The sequence below is a fragment of the Nomascus leucogenys genome, chromosome 11, assembly GCF_006542625.1.
Source record: "Nomascus leucogenys isolate Asia chromosome 11, Asia_NLE_v1, whole genome shotgun sequence".
NCBI lineage: Eukaryota > Metazoa > Chordata > Mammalia > Primates > Hylobatidae > Nomascus > Nomascus leucogenys.
Window position 1 is genome coordinate 88,761,329 of NC_044391.1, and position 19,773 is coordinate 88,781,101.

Genomic DNA, 19,773 nt, shown 5'->3' on the forward strand with positions numbered 1-19,773 from the left:
AGACCAGCCTGGACAACATGGTGAAACCCTGTCTCTACAAAAATACAAAAAATAGCCGGGCATTGTAGCACACACCTGTAATCCCAGCTACTCAGGAGGCTGAGGCAGGAGAATTCCTTGAACACGGGAGGCTGAAGTTGCAGTGAGCCAAGATCGCGTCATTGCACTCCAGCCTGGCAACAGAGTGAGATTGTCTCAAAAAAAAAAAAAAAAAGTATTCAGAAGGTCAATCTATTTATGCAAATTCTGATGAGTATTTCCAACAACGAATCACGTTTGTTCCTCTTTGCTTTAACATATCTTCACTTTGAAATCCAGCATCCTTGTTTTCAGTCACACGTGGGTCTCTCAGTCATCAGTGGGGCCTTCGTAAGGGAGCCACTTACTCGGCAATTGCTCTGAACTAGCTTACTAAATTCCTTTCCATTGCCTCTCTGAGAAAACTGCCTGCTATTCTACCTGGGGCTTTAGAACAGTTTGTCAAAGCCACCTAGATATCGAACACTCGCATTCATGTTTAGAGCCACCAGAAAACAGTCATAAATCATTGCATGAAAGGAGTCACTGATAATCCAGTAAGCATTTAGTGATAGCCTCCTTGAAGAAAGACAAAAAGCAGTTAGGTGGGAAATTATTGAGCTCCTAGTATATGCCAAACATTGTGTTAAGCACTTTCACAAATGTTATTTTATTTAATTCTCGTGATATCTCTGCAAGATACCTAATGTTTTCTCTCTTTTTTTGACAGATGAGGAAATTAAAACAAAAAATATCTCATCCAACTTCACACAACTTGCAAATTGTATAATGTAGCAATGCCAATAGAACAACGCTATGCACTTTCAGAACATTACATAGATTAGTTCCTTTAATTTTCCTGGAAATCCTATGATATGGGCACTATTATTGTCACCATTTTTAGCTGAAGAAACTGAGTCTTAGGCAGCGCAAATGACATGTTAGGATCATGCAGCAAGAAGTAGAAAAGCTGGAGTTCAAATCCCAAGTTTCTCCACAGTATAAAGCCCTGTGCAGGGTAGACTGCTAAACACCACAATAAATTCTAACCCAGCTCAGGAGCTAAAACGTGCAAAAAGAAAAGAAATAAGAAAGCCCATGCTAGGACATAAAGTCAAATGGGCTTAAAATTTGGAGTCAGAATACCAGGTTCAAGTCTTGTTTCTCTCATTTTCGGCCCTATCATCTTGGGCGGATTGAGTCATTTATCAAAATGAAGATAGCAGAATTGTTCATCTCATAGAATCGTTTCAAGGTTAAAAAGAAAATACAGTGAAAACTCTATGTAAATTTTAAAACGTTATGCACATGAATTAACATTAATATTATTACACAGTTGGAAGAAGGTAAATTTCCTGCAACCTTGGGAAAACAAGGTTCACAGAGAGATTGGAATATTAGATTGTAAAACAGAATGAAGCAAAATTATCTACATCATGATGTTTCACATTAAAGCTGAGATTCTGTAATCATTTTCATTGTGTTAGGAAGAAGGTCTTATGTCTAAATCTATCCCAGAGAGCAATGCTATATCAATATTTCAATGTTAGTTATTAAATGCAACGATTGTGTGTGCACACACATTTGTATGAGTTAGTAGATGTGTGGTTTTATCATTTTGAAAAAATGCTTTCTTCCTTATGATTAGTCAGAGTTAATGTCAACTATAGACATCTTCCCTAAGAGGGCCTGGTCTGTTCGGCACTGTCTGAATCTGTTTTTAATAACAACAGAAATGATATTCAAAGCAGTCTAACTACTGTCTATCATAATGTGACCCTCTTAGGCTGTCTGAGTGCCCGAATCCCCCGAATCAGACGTTTTGTTCCTAAAACATTAAACACTCTATTCTAGAAAGAAAGTGGATTTTAATTAAATTTCATCTCACTGAATGGCCTAACCCCAAAGGAAGAGATATATACCTATAAACATACGCGCACACACAGAGACAGAGACACAGAGAGAGACAGAGAGAGGGAGAGAGATAAAGAGAGAGAAGGGGAGACATGTCAGGGCATAAGACTAGAAGTTTCTCAGATAAGTTGCCTCATATGGGGAAACTGTGAGCAGTTACAGTACTTTGGGTAAGCACTGACCACTAACTGGGGTGGCAGAGGTATAAGGTAGCAATAAGAATATCTCTGAAGGGAATAAAATACAATGAAACAGTAATTCTAAATTTAGAGTCAGGAGACCTGGATTTTGGTGCAGCCTCCACCATGTCCATGTGACTCTAAAGTTTACCCTCATTGGGTGTCAGTTTCCACGGTCCTAAGTGAAGATGATTCCTACATGCACAGTGCAAATAATTACTTTAAGCCTAAAACGAAATCGTGTATAGAGAGACATTTTCTAGCCAGAAATGGCTATGTAAATATTTATTTTTTGGTTGGATCATTCATTCATTTTATATGTTTATGTGACTTAACATGTAGGGCATTACCCTGGTGATACCCAATAGCTATCAGTTATGGGTCTTAATATTAAGGAGCATAAAGTCTAGAAAATGACATAAGCCATCTATATAAATCAGATAGGTAAAAAAAGGGTGTAGATGAAATGGTATGCATGTTAAGGAAAAGACTGCTTAATTATATACGGTTGAGGAGGCATGGTAGATGGAGTAAAAATAGCTTTGGAATTGGTGACATCTGAATGGGTGTTATGGCTTGAACTGTGTGCCCCCAGAATTAATATGTTGAAGTCCCAACTGGGGCTACCCGAGTACCACAGAATGTGACCTTATTTGGAATAGGGTCATTGGAGATGTAATTAGTTAAGATTAGGTTATACTACTGTGGGCTCTAATCCAATATGACTGATGTCCTTATAAAAATAGGAAATTGTCTATAAACACACACACATACACAAACACACAGGGAAAAGCCATGTAAAGACTGGAGTTTGCTGTCACAAGACAAAGAACTATCAGAAGCTATAAGCGAAGCCTGGAATAGATCCTTTCCTAGTGCCTTCATAGGTAATATGGCCCTGCCAATGCCTTTATGTCAACTTCTTGTCTCTAGAAACAAGACAATAAATTTCTGTTATTTAAGCCACTGAGTTAGTGGTATTCTGTTATGGCAGCCCATGGAAACTAATACATTTTTTTATATGGGAACACAGGAAAGAAAGTTTATGGATAGAAATCTATGTTGCTGAAGTTTATTATTATTAAACTAATATAAGATAGAAATAAATACAATCATCATATTGTAATAATATGCCTACAATACTAAGCACCTAGCACAGTGCTTGACACATAGTAGGCACCAAATAAATACTGAATGAATGTTTTAACCAACAAAAAGGAGATCACAGAAAGAGGAATGGATTGGCATCAAATATATATGTTTTAATCTGTTTCATACTCTTTTTTTTCTGGGCAAAGCCTCTATTAACCACAAAAAAATCAGAAACATCCACATTTCTATGAAAAATGCTACCACTTCACCTTTGTTTACTTTAAGAAATTCTGTCTAGGAAAACAGAGAAATAAAAGGGAAAAAGGGCAATAGAAAGGAATTTTACACTTGTAAAAATCAAAGTTCTGAAACAAAATGCACTTTGAGAGACTGAAAGCTATAGTCCCAGGAAAGAATACTGGCACGATAAATATTTCTCACAGTACACAGTGTGCCTCCTGAGCATGGTGCCTCTGATTGAAAGCCGTGAAGACCACGGGCCTCTATTTCTCCACAGCAGGAGCAGCAATCATAAGCTAATATCGGAAGTGCACTCCTAAATCACGTTGTCGCAAGTGTACTCATAAAGAAGACATCTTACAAAATGCAGATGGAGCTGGTGCAATCATTGCCTAGGCCAAATGCTGTCAGAGAAAATGGATCTCAATTTACTCAACACATTTTGGTTTTGTAATTTTCAAGATTAACTATTGCCATTGTCTGAAACAATATGAGGTTCTTAGGAGAGCTTTAAAAACGCATTCTTGTATGTTGAGAGCAAATGGTACAAGTGATAATTGTTGTGTTCATGGCCACTACACAGGGGTGGGGTGGTGATTAGCTCACGAAAAAGAGCTCATGTACCTATTGGGAAAATACAGTGGAGGAAATCATGGGGCTTACAACTTTACCAAGGGGGGCATTAATTTAGGGAAGTGAGTCAAGTTTTCACTTAGGAGGAAAATGATACAGATATATGACAATAAACAGCTTCATGATCTTGGGTAAGTTACTTAACTTCTCTGGTTCCAGAATCTTTATCTGTAAAATTAAAAGAATAAATTACATGGTCTTTAAAGTCTCCTCTAGTACTTATTTTAAGAAGGACAGGGAAGGAAAAGTGTAAGAATCCTAAGAGCTCTACAGAAAAACAAAAGATGCTATGTCCCAGGTAATATTATTGCATTTATACTGGAAGTACTCAGAACATGACTGTGGACATTTTAAATACTTTTTTGATAATTATAAACGAAATCATCATATGGATAAATAAGTCGACCTGTCAGTCAAACATCTGTGCCACCTGCCACACACTTAGCCCTGCACTATTTGCTTCTCTTATTGGATTACCAGTGAGGATTTTGGAACTTGGTTATGGCAAATGGATTCTATCAAAAGAATGCAATTTACATTTATTTGTTTATCCACTCAGTTATTTATTTCCCCATTCGTTCATTGAGCAGCCACAATGGCCAAACATGGTGATAGACACGGATGATGACAGAGACAGGCTGGCACTTCTCCCATGAAGTTTGTAATCTAGTAGGGTAAGATAAGCAAAAAGCAGAAGGTTACTACACATTTTTATTAAAACAGTGATAAGGGAGTCCAAGGAAGAACATGCACAGGCTCCTAAACCAGACGTGGAAGATCAGGTAAGAAAGATGTGATTAAATTAAGTCATATCTATGATGGCACCCAAATGATTAGATATTAGCCAGATAAAGAATAGGAAAAAGAGGGTTTAAGCAGAAGATACAGTGTGTGCTAAGGTCTGGAGGTGGCCAAGCCCTTGGTGGATTCCTGGGGATAAAGTAGTTTAGTCTGGGTGGCTCTTATAGCATAGGGAAGGAAGGTTAGGGAGAAGGGGCACAAGTGTGACTGGAGAAGTAAGCCTAGATCATGGAGACATAGGAAGGAGCTAGGTGTTCATGCTCAGGACACTGGGAAGCTATTGAAATTTTAAGCTGGGAATGTAACATAATGAGATGTTCATTGACAAAAAATCATTGAATTGCCCAGTGGTTTTCTTCTAGGTAGTTTCATAAATGATCTAGGCAGTTTTTTCTTTTAAATCCAATAACAGCCCCCTCCAGAAGAATTATCTGAAATCCCTGGAGGTGGAATATAGGCACCAATATATTTTAAAGTTCCTTAAAAGATTTTACTGTGCAGCCCAGGTTCGAATTACTGGATTGAAAGAGGGGCAAAACCAGCTAGGAGGCAATACAGGTAATCAAGTTGACAGGTGATGATGGCTTATTTACAGCCTAGAAAAATATCAGAAATACAAGAAAGAGTATCCAATGAGTATAGAGGAGAGAAGAATCAAGAATGGATCAGCACAATTCTGAAATATATTTTTGCAAAGCTTTGAATTCAGAAAACATGTAAATATTTTAAACATTAAAAAATAAAAATAAGTCAACAAAAGTGGGGAACAAATTAAAATTGAATACAAATAGAAACAAGTGAACCTAACCAAGTGCATGACATAACCACAAGGAGGGGAAAATCCAAAGAACTTTAGAGTCTGTGCAAAGAAATTTTGACCTCTAATAGATTTCTAGATTGTGGTGGCATGGGAGTAGAAATTTTGTGCCTATTATAGAATTGTACCAATAAATAAACATTGTTTTATTTTAGGAATCAGGGTTTCCATTATAGCAGAAGACAGATACAAATATGGAACAGAGAAAGGCAAGGAAGAACTCTGTGCTAATGGATGGGAATGAGAAGTATCAGTATAAATTTACACACACACACACACATTTATTTTCTAGCACTGACTGTTGAGATATCTGTTACAAAGTGACACCTACAGCCCAAGTCTTCATTTCTAAATACCATTCTACTTGTAGAAATGAATGATTTTTGGGTTAATGTAAGAAATCTGGAATGTTTTCTTGCCTAGAAGGTAATAAAATGCTTTTAAAATGATAAGAAAATTAGAGAAACCAAAAAGGTGCTCCCACTGACCAAATCAGGATCATTAAAAAATATGTTTTTCAACTTTTATTTTTTTTTAATTTTTATGGGTACATAGTAGGTGCATATATTTATGGGGTACATGAGATGTTTTGATACAGGCATGCAATGTGAAATAAGCACATCATGGAGAATGGGGTATCGATCCCCACAAAAGCATTTATCATTTGAGTTACAAACAACTCAATTACACTTTATTTTAAAATATACATTATCATTGAATATAGTCACCCTATTATGATATCAAAAAGTAGATCTTATTAATTCTATTTTTGTTTGTTTGCTTTTACCCACTAACCATCCCTACCTCCTTCCAACCCCCCTCTACACTACCCAGCCTCTGGTAACCATCCTTCTACTCTCTATGTTCACTAGTTCAATCGATTTGATTTTTAGATCCCACAAATACATGAAAACATGCAAGGTTTGTCTTTTTGTGCCTGGCTTATTTCACTTAACATAATAATCTCCAGTTCCACTCACGTTGTTGCAGATGACTGGATCTCATTCTTTTTATGACTGGCTGAATAGTACTCCATTGTGTATAAATAGCACATTTTATTTATGCATTTGTCTGTTGATGGACACTAAGGTTGTTTCCATATCTTAGCTTAGTAAACTGTGCTGTAACAAAATCTTAGCTTAGTAAACAGTGCTACAACAAACATAGGAGTGCAGATATCTCTTCAATATACTGATTTTTTTTCCGGTGGGGGATGGGGATATCTATCCAGCACTGGGATTACTGGATCATATGGAAGCTCAATTTTAGTTTTTTGAGGAATGTCCAAACTGTTCTCCATAGTGGTTGTGTCAATTTACATTCCCACCAACAGTGTACAAGAGTTCCTTTTTCTCCACATCCTTGCCAGTCTTTGTTATTTCCTGCTGTTTGGGTAAAAGCCATTTGAATTGAAGTGAGACAATCATCTCATTACAGTCTTGATTTGCATTTCTCTGACAATCAGTGATGTTGAGCACTTTTTCATATGGCTGTTTGCCATCTGTATGTCTTCTTTTGAGAACTGTCTATTCAAATCTCTTGCCCATGTTTTGATCAGATTACTAGAATTTTTTCCTATAGAGTTGTTTAAGCTCCTTATATATTCTAGTGATTAATCCATTGTCAGAGGGGTAGCTTGGAAATATTTTCTCCCATTATATGGGTTGCCTCTTCACTTAGTTTATTGCATATTTTGCTTTGCAGAATCATTTTAACTTGATGTAGTCCCATTTGTCCATTTTTGCTTTGGTTGCCTGTGCTTATGGGGTATTGCTCAAGAAGTCTTTGCCCAGACCAATGTCCTGGAGATTTTCTCCAATGTTTCCTTGTAGCAGTTTCATAGGGAGGGAGGGATGGAGGGAAGGAGGGAGAGAGAGAGGGGAGGAAAGAAGGAAAGAAGGAAGGAAGGAAGGAAAGAAGGAAGGAAGGAAGGAAAGAAGGAAGGAAGGAAGGAAGGAAAGAAGGAAGGAAGGAAGGAAGGAAGGAAAGAAGGAAAGAAGAGAGGAAAGAAGGGAGGGAGGGAGAAAGAGGAGAGGGAGGAAGGGAGGGAAGCAAGCGAAGACGGAGGGGAGGAAGGAAGGGAGTAAAGAAATTTTGATAGAGTTAGAAATTCATTATTTTACAAAAAGCTTTAATAATAATTGATTCAGGAAAGGATTATCAATAGATGAAAGTTTCTTAGGAAATAAAATATGTATACAATTTCAAAGCATCTTCTCCACAGATTACTTACAATTACAGAAAGGAAGGGGGTACTTTTCAATGGAGCAAGTTACAGAAGTTAACATTGCCAATAATGGGACAAACAAACATCATGTGTATCCTGATAAGATGCACTAAGAAAAACCAACCATAACTTCTGCAATATCCTTGCCAAAATTCATAACTGAATCTAATCATAAACCAATAATCTGACAAACCCAAATTGATGGAATTCTATAAAACCGCCAGCTGTTCTCTTAAAAAAAAGTCAATGTTATGAAAAGACAAAGAAAAATTGAAACTGAAGATACATGGCAACTAAATCCATGTCATAATCCTAGATTGGCTCCTGAATTGGGGTGGGAGGGTGGGGAGGGAACAGTATTGGAAGGATAAACAAAATTGAAATATGACTCTATATTAGATAACAGTATTAAATCAATATTAAATTTTCTGAATGATTATTGCCCTAAGTTATGTAAAACGTATATACTTGTTCTTAAGAGATATACGGTGAAGTATTTAGGATAAGGTCATGATGTCTGCAACATTTAAAATTAGTTCAACAATGATGATAATATATATTATATAACAATGATACATACATATAGACATATTATTGTACAATTCTTGCAATTCTTCTGTAGCTTTAAATTTTTTTCAAGCTAAAAGAAAAGTGCAAATTTCAGGATTTAGGCTTGAGCCGTTGTAGCACCAACAGATGGCTAGTTGAATATGAGGACAACCTCACCCAGGGAAGTCCCTGGCTCTGGGCTATGCCCAGGCGTCCATGACTAGTGTTCATTCTCCATGCTGTCTGTCTGCATCTCATTCGTCTCAAGGTTCATAAATTTCAAGAGAACTTTATTTCTTATAAAGTGTTGGCAGCCTGCAGGGAAGCATACATACCCTCCAGCAGAGGCCAAAAACAGTCACTTTGGAAGAAAGGTAAGACAGGAATTTGTGCTAGGCAGGTTAGCTAGGTATATATATTCAACAGCTTATAAGAGGAGATATGAATATTGACAAAGAGGGGGACACCTGCATGTGTATTAAGCAAACGTGCATGCATGCATCTTTGGCATACAGACTTAACATTTAAACGTATTTAGGCCCAATATGTCAAAAGGTGAAGCTCAATACGTCAAAAGGTGAAGCAGCAGAGGCTAAGACATTCAGTGTGCAGCCTCTGTAAACTGGCCAGAACAAGTTCATGGTCAGTAGTCTCTCATCAGCAGAAAGTTACTGAAATCAGTCTCTTGTCAAATCAAAGCTGTACTTATGGTTTGTGGAATAGGGGTGGGAGAGTATCAGTCAGCATCTGGCAGTCAGTGAGCTGCAAATGTTTTAATATGGCTTATCTCAAGGCATGGCCTTAGGGGGCTTGTTTATAATTTGGTGTCATATTGTCACAGAGTCCATTCCATCAGTATTATCATCTCTATTATAACATCTATTACTTGCTAATAGAAACTCCTTTTCCTGCAGAAGCATGTGGTGCCCAACACCAGTCATTACCGAGTACTTCCCGAGATTCCCTAATAAGCAGAAACGACCATGTGACACAATTCTTGCCAATGAAAGCATACATGGAAGACTGTTGGGGGCCCTGGAAAGTCTTTCACTTTATCTGGTAAGACAAGAGGATCCCTCTTCCCTTTATCCTGCCTCAAATGTGGACATGAATGAGTAACTGAGGAAAAGCCTATGAAAGTCTCCCAAAGTCTATATTTAAGACACTATCAATATCTGCAACTGCATTATTCTAAATTTCTTGCTTTGTTAAAAAAATTATTTATTTAAACATTACTTAGTTTTGTTGCACACAAACTAATACATTCTTAACAAATACAGCAATTAGGAACATGATAGTAATATTAGGCTTCTGAGAACCAGCTCAATGGGATGTCCAATCAAAAATTGGCTATGTGTATCAAAGTGTGTTTTCTTAAGTGTTTTGTATTTTGGGAGGATGGAGGGAGGGGGGAGTAGAATGGAGGACAATATAAGATCAGAAGATCAGTCTTAAACATTTCAGTTTAAACATTTTGGTACATTTAATAACTAAAGTTTTTTAGAATTATCATCCAGGACATTTTCCTTCTCCCGATTTTTTCTTTTTTTTATAAAGTGCAGATAAGCATTTTGTTCACTATTCACTGCAGCTATACCTGAAATCATTTGCCGATATTTCTCTGTTTTTTTTTTTTGTTGTTGTTGTTTGTTTGTTTTTGTATTTTGAACACACAAGGAGGCAAAGGAACAGGTAAGTAAGAAATTATGGCACAGCCAAGTTTGATTCTGTTTGGAACTGGAAGGCCATTCTGGAAACAAACCAGAACTGGGGTTTGTATTATTTTATCTCAACAGCAGCCAAGTGAACTTTCATCTCAATGTAACTTAAGCAACTTCCAGCTGTTTCTGTGTTTCTATACTCTGCTTTTTCTCTATCAACGGACAACTTACCATTTGATCAATTCTCTCCACCTCATTCTTACTCATGTTTTCTGCTTTCTCTGAATGTTGGCTCTTGTGTGCCTCCTTCTGCTTAAAGTCTCTTTGTATCCTTTCCGCTTCCTCTCTCACTGCCAGCCAGTACTTAGAATTACCTGGTTTAGAATCTGGAGCAAGGATGTGAAGTGACCCAGCTCATCATGGTTGAGGAAAGCTATCTCCAAGGCCAGAAGTCAGCTTTTTTTTTTTTTTCATTTGGATAAGGATTCTGCTGCTGGTCCGGTTAATCACTGTAGCTGGGAAGGGTCACGTAGGAATAGGCCAGATCTCTTTCTTTCTGCAATGACCATAGGTGAGGCAGCTTCCTTCAGAAGGGAACTTTAGAGAAAACTAACGTAACTAACTCATTTAGCACTTTATCATCAAAAAAAGAAAAAGCTGGCCGGGCGCAGTGGCTCATGCTTGTAATCACAGCACTTTGGGAGCCTGAGGCGGGTGGATTGCTTGAGTTCAGGAGTTCAAGACCAGCCTGACCAACATGGTGAAACCCCATCTCTACTAAAAATAAAAAAAAAATTAGCCAGGTGTGGTGGCCAGGGCCTGTAATCCCAGCTACTTGGGAGGCTGAGGCAGGAGAGTCACTTGAACCCAGGAGGCAGAGGTTGTAGTGAGCTGAGATTGCGCCACTGCACTCCAATCCAGCCTGGGCGACACAGTGAGACTCTGTCTCAAAAAAAAAAAAGAACTAAGAAAGAGTGAGTATACTGGCATGCACAGAATAACTTCCTATCCACACTTGAAAAACCAGATATGTAGGATAATTGTAGAATAAAATTAGATAATAAATAGGTTTATGAATAGCTGGTTTGATTTAGAAAGGTGACTCCTATTTCCCTGCTGTTGTATCAAATGACTGGGTTTATTTTCTCTAAGACCTTAGTAACACACGCGTGAAAAAGCTTTTAATTTTTGCTTGGAATATAAATATTGAACTGTCAAAATCATAAAAACTCTATAAAACAATTTTTTGGAAAAGCCTAATTGAAAATAGAAATGTATAAATATGATAAAGAGGTCAAATACGAATGCTAATCAAGAAAGTAGGTGAAATAGACCTGTAGTCAGCAGTTTCTCTCCCACAGTAATCTTAATTTCATTTGGAATTTAATCCACAAAATTTCTTCTTTTCCAAATCCCATTTAGAATATCTGTTGATGACAATTTTCAGCTTTTTAGGCAATGTGCCCAGATGAAGAGACATCTTCTCTGAAGTACTGTTTGCCCTCTTATTTAGCATCTTTACAAAACAATAACAAATATCTCAATTATTTCGTGCTGAGTTAACATTTCAGTACATTTATAAGGTAATGTTATTTGGAGTAGTCGTACAGGACATTTTCCTTCTTCTCCTAACTTCTTTTATAAGTCTTATAGCTGAAAGGTATGGTATACAAATTCATTTTTGCATTCTTGTGTGGCTTTTGGTCCCCACTCCGCCTGCCCTGCGCCCCGCCACGGGCTTCCTCTCCTTTCTTTAGTATTAATTTTAGCAAGAGAGGCCTTGCTAGGTTTCCTTTAAGATGTCTGAAGGTTCATTAGAATTTTTTGGCATTCTCTTCCCTGATTATTCTTTTGTTTCTCTGAAAGAAAAAACTCATTTTAACACCTTTAATCTCCTCTTTATCTTTCCTACAGATTTTCTATAAATAATACATATTTGATATTACTGAAGCAAAAGAAGTCTAAAGGGTCATTCCTTCAATATTTTTAAAGTACCTACTAAGTGTTAAGCACTGTGCTGGATGCTTGGCTACATAATATGCTGTCCTTCTTCTGATCTCTGTATCTTTTTGTGTGTATGTTTTAGGAAGATGACATTCTTCAACATTGTAAGGTCAGTAATCTGACAAATGTAATTTAGTAGTACTGGGGCTCAGAAAATGACACTCCAAAACATGCTGAGTGCTTTGTACAAAGGAGATTAAAATGCTCCAGAACGAAGCCTCAGAACCTATGTTTCTCTCTGACCTTCTGCTCCTCCCACAACTTCTCTTCTGAAGTGCAGGGAGGGCCTTTCTCTGAAGTTCCCTTATCTGACTGAGGGAAGGAAGTTCTTCCAAAAGGAGCAGAATGGTCTCGAATCCTTTCCCTAGGAAACTCATTAAGCAACCAGGAAAGATTAATCACCACAGAGGAGATCAATGCATCACTGCAGGCAGACAGGCTATCACTTATTCTTTTGGATGCAGCTCTAAAACAACTTTTATCTGAATAATAAGACAGCCTTTGCTCATCATTTGGTTCCTCCCCTTTCCCTCCCCTAACTTGTTACTACTTCCCCACAATGCTTCAAGCTCATGTTCCTTTATGCTATTTACGTTTCAGCTATCTGGCCCTTCTCAGAGTCTCACATTTTATTTGGCTCCTGTGCATATTAATAAATCTGTATGCCTTTTCTCCAATTAATCTGTTCATTATCAGTTTATTTCAACAGCCTCAATTGACTCTTCAGAAGGTTAAACTTTCGTAGGCTATTTTCCCCTTAAAATGAACTATATTTCATCTTTCTTTAGGCCTACTTGTTGGTAAGCTATAGAACAAGCTTGTCCAACTTGTGGCCCATGGACCACATGTAGCCCAAGATGGCTTTGAATGGGGCCCAACATAAATTTGTTAACTTTCTTAAAATATTATGGTTTTTATTGTGATATATGTATTTTTTAAAAGATCATCAGTTATTGTTATGGCCCAAGAAAATTCTTCCAGTGAGGCCCAGGAAAGCCAAAAGATTGGACTCCCCTGCTATAAAGTTTGGCTTTCATGGAGGTAGTGGGGGAGGTGGTCCCAAAATAGACCATTGATTTGCGAAATTTAAAAATTAAGGGTTTTCATATTCAGAACCAAAATTACTGTAAAGACTGACCTCACTGGTGATGTTACAATCACATTTCAAAAACAATAGAATATTTCCTGTGATTTAAATTCTAAATCAAAATTATTTATAGGCCAGTTCTAGGTTGTTTTGCTGTTTCCCTTCCCTCTACGGCAAGTCTTGCCAACAGGATGAGACTCCCTTCTTGTCAACTACAACGATTAATTTTACATGTCGATTTGATTAGGCCACAGAGTGCCAAGATACTTAGTCAAACATTATTCTGGGTGTTTCTGTGAAAGTGTTTTAGGATGAGATTAACATTTAAATCAGTGGCATGGATAGACAGGATTGCTTCCATCATGTGGCTGGGCCTCATTCAGTCAGTTCAAGGCTTGATTAGAACAAAAGGGCTGACCTTCCCTTGACTAAGAGAAAATTCTTTTTGCCTGACAGCCTTCAAACTGAGACATTGCTTTTTTCTTGCCTTCAGACTTGAACTGAAACTTTGGCTCTTCCTGGGTCTTGAGCCTACTGGCCTTTGAACTGGAACTGCAACATTGGCTCTCCTGGTTCTCAGACCTTTGGACTCAGACTGCAACTAAACCATCAGCTTTCTCGGGTCTCCAGCTTGCCAGCTTACCTTGAAGCAGATCTTGGAACTTATCAGCTTCTGTAATCACATGAGCTAATTTCATACATATATTTATATCCTATTCATTCTCTGGAGAACCCTCATACACAGTTCTACTGCCTGTTCTCTATCCCATCTTCTACTGGGAGAATGCAGAGGGAACCAAGAACAAAATATAATGAGGATAGTTTCCTTAAAAGAAAGCAAATAGGGAGTGGGCTAATATTTTGGGAAGAAAGTCTCATATGTGCCCCCAAATTTTATGTGAGGAAACTAAAACTCGAAAGTTATGATTTATATAAGAGCTCACAGCTAATAAGAACCTGATTAGCTATCCCACCCACAGACAGGTTTGGGGGAAATAAAATTTACAACATAATTTCCATTTATGTATAGCCCTCTGGAAAAGTAGAACATCCTGGAAAAGAACTTTCTATGTCTTTGTATCTGAGTTGCTCTTTTATCTTCTGGGGTCTTTTCAGGAATATCTAATATATTAATATATGATCTTCATTTCTCACTGATTTCTTTTGCATTATCCCTGCTATGCTGCAGTTCATTAATAAGCACTCACCATTTCTTTTGGCTGGCATCTCTTGTGCTCTCTGACTCTTTCTCAACTCTTGTGGAACTCATTTCCATTTGATTGTGATACTTAGCTAACACTATCAACAATACACTTATTTCTGTTCTTTTTAAGAATACTACTCTTTTCAACCACCAGTGTCAGACTTTCCTTGCCCTGTTAGAATCCTGAATTCTATACTCCAAGCAGGTACTGTCTTGAGTGGTGCTATGGACTGAATTACATTCCCTCAATATTCATATGTTGAAACCCTAACTCCATATGTGATGGTATTTGAAGATAGGACTTTTGGGAGATAATTAGGTTTAGATGAGATCTTAAGGATGGGGCCTTCATAACGGGATTGCTACCCTTATAAGAGATACTGGAGAGCTTTCTGTCTTTCTCTCTGTCCCTCTCTCTGCCATGTGTGGGCACAGTGAGAAAGCTGTCTGCACGCCAGAACGTGAACCCTCACCAGAACTCGGCCATACTGGCACCTTGATCTCAGACTTCTGGCTGTCAGAACTGTGAGAAAGTAACTTTGTTAAGACACGCAGTCTATGGTATTTTTTTACGCTAGCCCCAGCAGACTGACATAAATGGGTTTAGCCATCATTAATAACACTGAATTTTACTCAAAATGCACACTATTACATCATTTATCACAGTTGATTTAAATAGTGTCAGGTGACTGGAAATAGTTGTTGGACTTAATAGATGTATTATTTCTTAATTTGAAACCCATGAATATCCCACTTTAGCCAACATGAGCATGCCATTGAGAACTTCCTCAGAAAGATAATTGTGTCCCAAGGTAACCTGCAAGTTAACAGCAAACACACCAGGAAAAGAGAGTAATGGAGCTTATTTCCTACGCTTGTTGCTTGTGAGAGAGAAGGGAAAAGGAAAAACTGAGAAGAGCCAATAACTTTCTGCTGAATCTGTCCCCCCAACAGACAGCACAGGATAGTTTATCTCTAAGGATCAGTCTTTTAATCCACAGGTTTCAGGAATTACAAATTTCACAAACCAGCAAAATTACTTTAAAAACTGGAAAAGAACCTTATAGCTCTAGAGAACAACGGTAGCTAATTTTGAATTTTCCCCACATCCTACTAAATGAAATGATATATGAACAAAGAGAATAAATTAAACTTTAGGTGACCTATGCATTCAGTATTACTAGGAGACAGAAAACACTGCAGCCTTCAAGTCACCTCTAGGCAGAGAAGAAAAATTCCAACAGAGAGCTCCTACTGCTCCCCTGATGCTGTAAGCCTGTAAGTGTGGAGAGCAGGCAAGGGAGTCTTAAGGGATTCTGTGAAAAGGAGTACAGGGGACAGACGACTTAGACAAAGCAAAGGAAAAATTCTGCCTAAAAAGGGAAAGTGCAATATTAAAGTCCAAAATTCTGAACACAGGTGAGTACTTGATAGTTTACAACACTACTTACATATTAAGAAGCAAGACTGGAAGTGGAAGCTTTAGTGAAGCACTGCTTCCAGAGGACAATGAGGCAGTGAAAGGGAAGAATAAAATAAGAAGGAAAGATTAAATCTCTGGTGTTATAAAAAGAACAAAGCATGCTGACCTCCTTCTTTTCCCAACATCAACACAATTCACTTCAGCTGATGAAAATCTCCGTTTATCTAAAAGAAATTAAACAAAAACAAAAATACAAGAAGCCAATGAAAACTGTACCAGCACATTCCAACGAAATATTCTCAAGTATATTTAAAAAATTGGACTGAATCAGAAGTAGAAGTACTAAGAACAGAGAATAGAATGTACAAAAATAACAAGAAATAAAATGAGAGTTGATTACATGCAAGAAAGAAATAGAAAAATATATATAACAAAAATACAAATTAAATTACAAGGTGCTCCGAGAAGATATTTGGATAAAGTAATAGAGTCTTGAAGAAAAGCAGAAAAACAACCATGAACTATGATCACAAAAATGAGGTAGGCAAGGAGTAAAAATAGCCAGAGATAAAGTGATTGAAATGGATGACAGGCAAAGAGGGTCCAACATATATTTAATTGATGACCCAGAAAGACAAAAACAATGGAATAAAACTAATATTTTAAACTATAATTTAAGAAAACTTTCCAGAAATAAAAGAAGACCTTGGGCCAGATGCAGTGGCTTATGCCTGTAATCTCAGCATCTGGGAGGCTGAGGTAGGCAGATCGCTTGAGCTCAGGAATTCAAGATCATCCTGGGCAACATGGTAAAACCCTGTCTCTACAACAAATACAAAAATTACCCAGGCATGAGGGCATGTACCTGTAGTCCCAGCTACTTGGAAGACTGAGGCAGGAGGATTGCTTGAGCCCGGGAGGTCAAGGCTGCAGTGGGCCATGTTTGTGCCACTGCACTGCAGCCTGGGCAATAAAGACCCTGTCTCAAAAACAAAAAACAAACAAACAAAAAAGGAGGAGGAGGAGGAAGGAGGAGGAGGCGTAAAAAGAAGAGAAAGAAGAAGGAGGAGGAGGAAGAGGAAGAGAAGAAAGGAGAAGAACAAAAAAGAAAGAAGACATAAGACAGAAGAAAGAAGAAAGAAGTAGGCCACCTCTATTTACACACAGAAAATGTCCATCAAGTAGAGGGAAAACTGATCTGGATTAATCCACAGCGATACATATCCTAACTATTAGACTCTGAAATTAAAAAATCTGAATGGCTTCTAGGCAAAAAGATGAAACAATTTAAAAGCAAGAGAATTAGGCTGACAGCAGACTTACCAAAATAACATACAAAGCAGGCAACAGTACAGCCATGTTTTCAAGAAACTTAAGGCAAGAAAATGTGAACCAAGGATATTATAAACAACCACAGTATTCTTTAAGTATCAAGACTATAGGAAAATCATGTTGAACACAAAAGAACTCAAAGAATACTGTATAGATGTGCCTTTCCTGAGGAATCTGCTAAAAGATGAACTTCATCTAACCAATACATGACTAAGAAAACTCTGGCAAAAGGACTGACAGTGAGCACTGCATATACTTAATTGAAAAGTTTAGACTGAAATAACGATAGGAACACAGGCAAAATAATAACATTCGATGTTCTGATGAAGTAGAAAAATGCAATTTAAAATGTAAAGAAAAGGGAGAGAAAAAGAGAAAAGTATGAATGAGAACACTGACTATCATTTAGGTAACAGGTGAGAGTTAAAGGATATGTTTTAAAGACAACATAACTGATAGTAAAAGTAAAAAAAAAAAAAAAGCATTTAAAAGACTATAAAATACTAATACAAAGCAACCACTGGAACAAAAATGTAAATCTTCCTAACAAAATGTTGTAAAAAAGCAGAAACACACCAAATCTTGAAAGACACAATAACTATGGCGTAATACACACAAAAATTATTTTAAAAAATAACAGAATTAAGCCCAAACATGACAGATATATCAATAAATGTGAATGGGTTTAACTCAAGGTCAAAAGACAAATTTCAAAAGTCATTAAATAAAACAAAGGAGGACACTTTTATAACATTAAAATCCACATTTCACATTTAGGATGTAACAGGTATCTATACCACCATACAGCAACACCTACATAAAACAGAAACTACAACAGATGCAAAAAGATCAAAGACAAACATACCACTAAAAGGAGACATTAACACACAATAAAACTGGTCAAGCAAACAAAAAACAAAGTAAAGACATACAAGAAATAAATAACAACCAATAAGGTAGATGTCTGAATATATACTGAATACTACATCCTAATAATAGAGACTATACAATCTTAAATATACATACATTCACATGTATATTTAAAAGTTCTGAACATATATTAGGGCACAAAGAAAGTATCAGCAGGAACTATAAGGTTAAATTATTACAAACAATACCGGCGATCGCAGTGCAATAAAAATAAAATTAAAAATGAAACCAAAAAGGCCCTTCTACTTGTAAATTAAAGATATTCTGTTAAACTTAGCTCTTGAATAGGAAATATAAACAAAAATTACATAATTTCTGAAAAATAATGGTAATAAATATATCTATGAGATATACTCTAAGCAGTAATCAGAAAAAAAACAGCCCTAAATACCTGTATCAATAAGAACTAAATTCTTAACTTGAAAGAACTAGAACAACAAAATAAAATACAAAAAGTCCAAAGAAGAAAATATTATTACAACAGAAACTGAGATGTAAAATAGAAAAACAGTACATCAAATTAACGAGTAAAGTCCTGAAAAAAACCAAAACAATAAAACAAATGACTTGCTAGTTTAATTTTTTAAAAAAGGGAGAAAGTGCAGATAGAATAAAAAATAACAAGGGAGAAATAACTTGATATAGGGAATTTTTTAAAAAACATAAAAGATTACTTCAGTGGAAATACATTTGAAAACTAAGAGGAAATGGATAATTTCTTAAAAATATACAGTTTAGCAAACTCACCCCTTTAAGCCAAAAAACTTAAAGAAATCAATTTAAATATAAGAAATAAAGTTATCAAGAAATTAATTCCCAAAAACCACCAAACTCAGATGGTTTCACAGAAGAGTTAATCAATTTGACTACCAAAAAATAAAAAAAAAGTTTGCATGGCAAAATAACACCATAAACAAAGTCACAATCAGAAAAAATAGAAAAATAGTCCTCGAAGATGTTTAACTTCATTCATAATATGCAAATTAAAGCTATAATGAGACATTACTTCCCAACTATCAGATCTGCAGAACTTCAAAAGCTTTACAGTATGTCACTGTTAGTGAAGTTGTGGGAAAACAGTCTCACGCATTGCTGGTAGAATCTGAAATGCCACAACCTTTATGGAAAGGCAATATCCAACAAAACGACACATGCAAATATCCTTAGACTTAGTATTCAAGGATTGTAGTCTGAAGAGATACCTTAAACAGAAATACATATGTAAGGCTATTCATTGTAGCATTATTTGTATTTTGGTAAAATATTACAAACTACCTAAATGCCCATAGATAGCAGATTGATCAGAAAAAACTGGCACCTACATGCCATGGAATACAACAAAAGAGAAAGTGAGACAGAGAGAGATCTCCGAATTTACATGGAGTGATTTATGGAAACAGTAAGTGAAAAATGGAATATGTATAAGAGCATGTATGTGAAACAGCTAATAAGCGCACACAAAAAAGTTCAACATCATTATTAGGAAAATGCAAATTAAAACTACAATGAGACACCACTTCACACTTACAAGAATGTCTGTAATTTTTAAAAGCCATTAACAAATAGTAAGGATGTGGAAAAACAGGAAACCCTAATACATTGTTGATGGGGATGTAAAATGATACAGCCATTTAGAAAACAGTTTGGCCATTTCTTAAATAA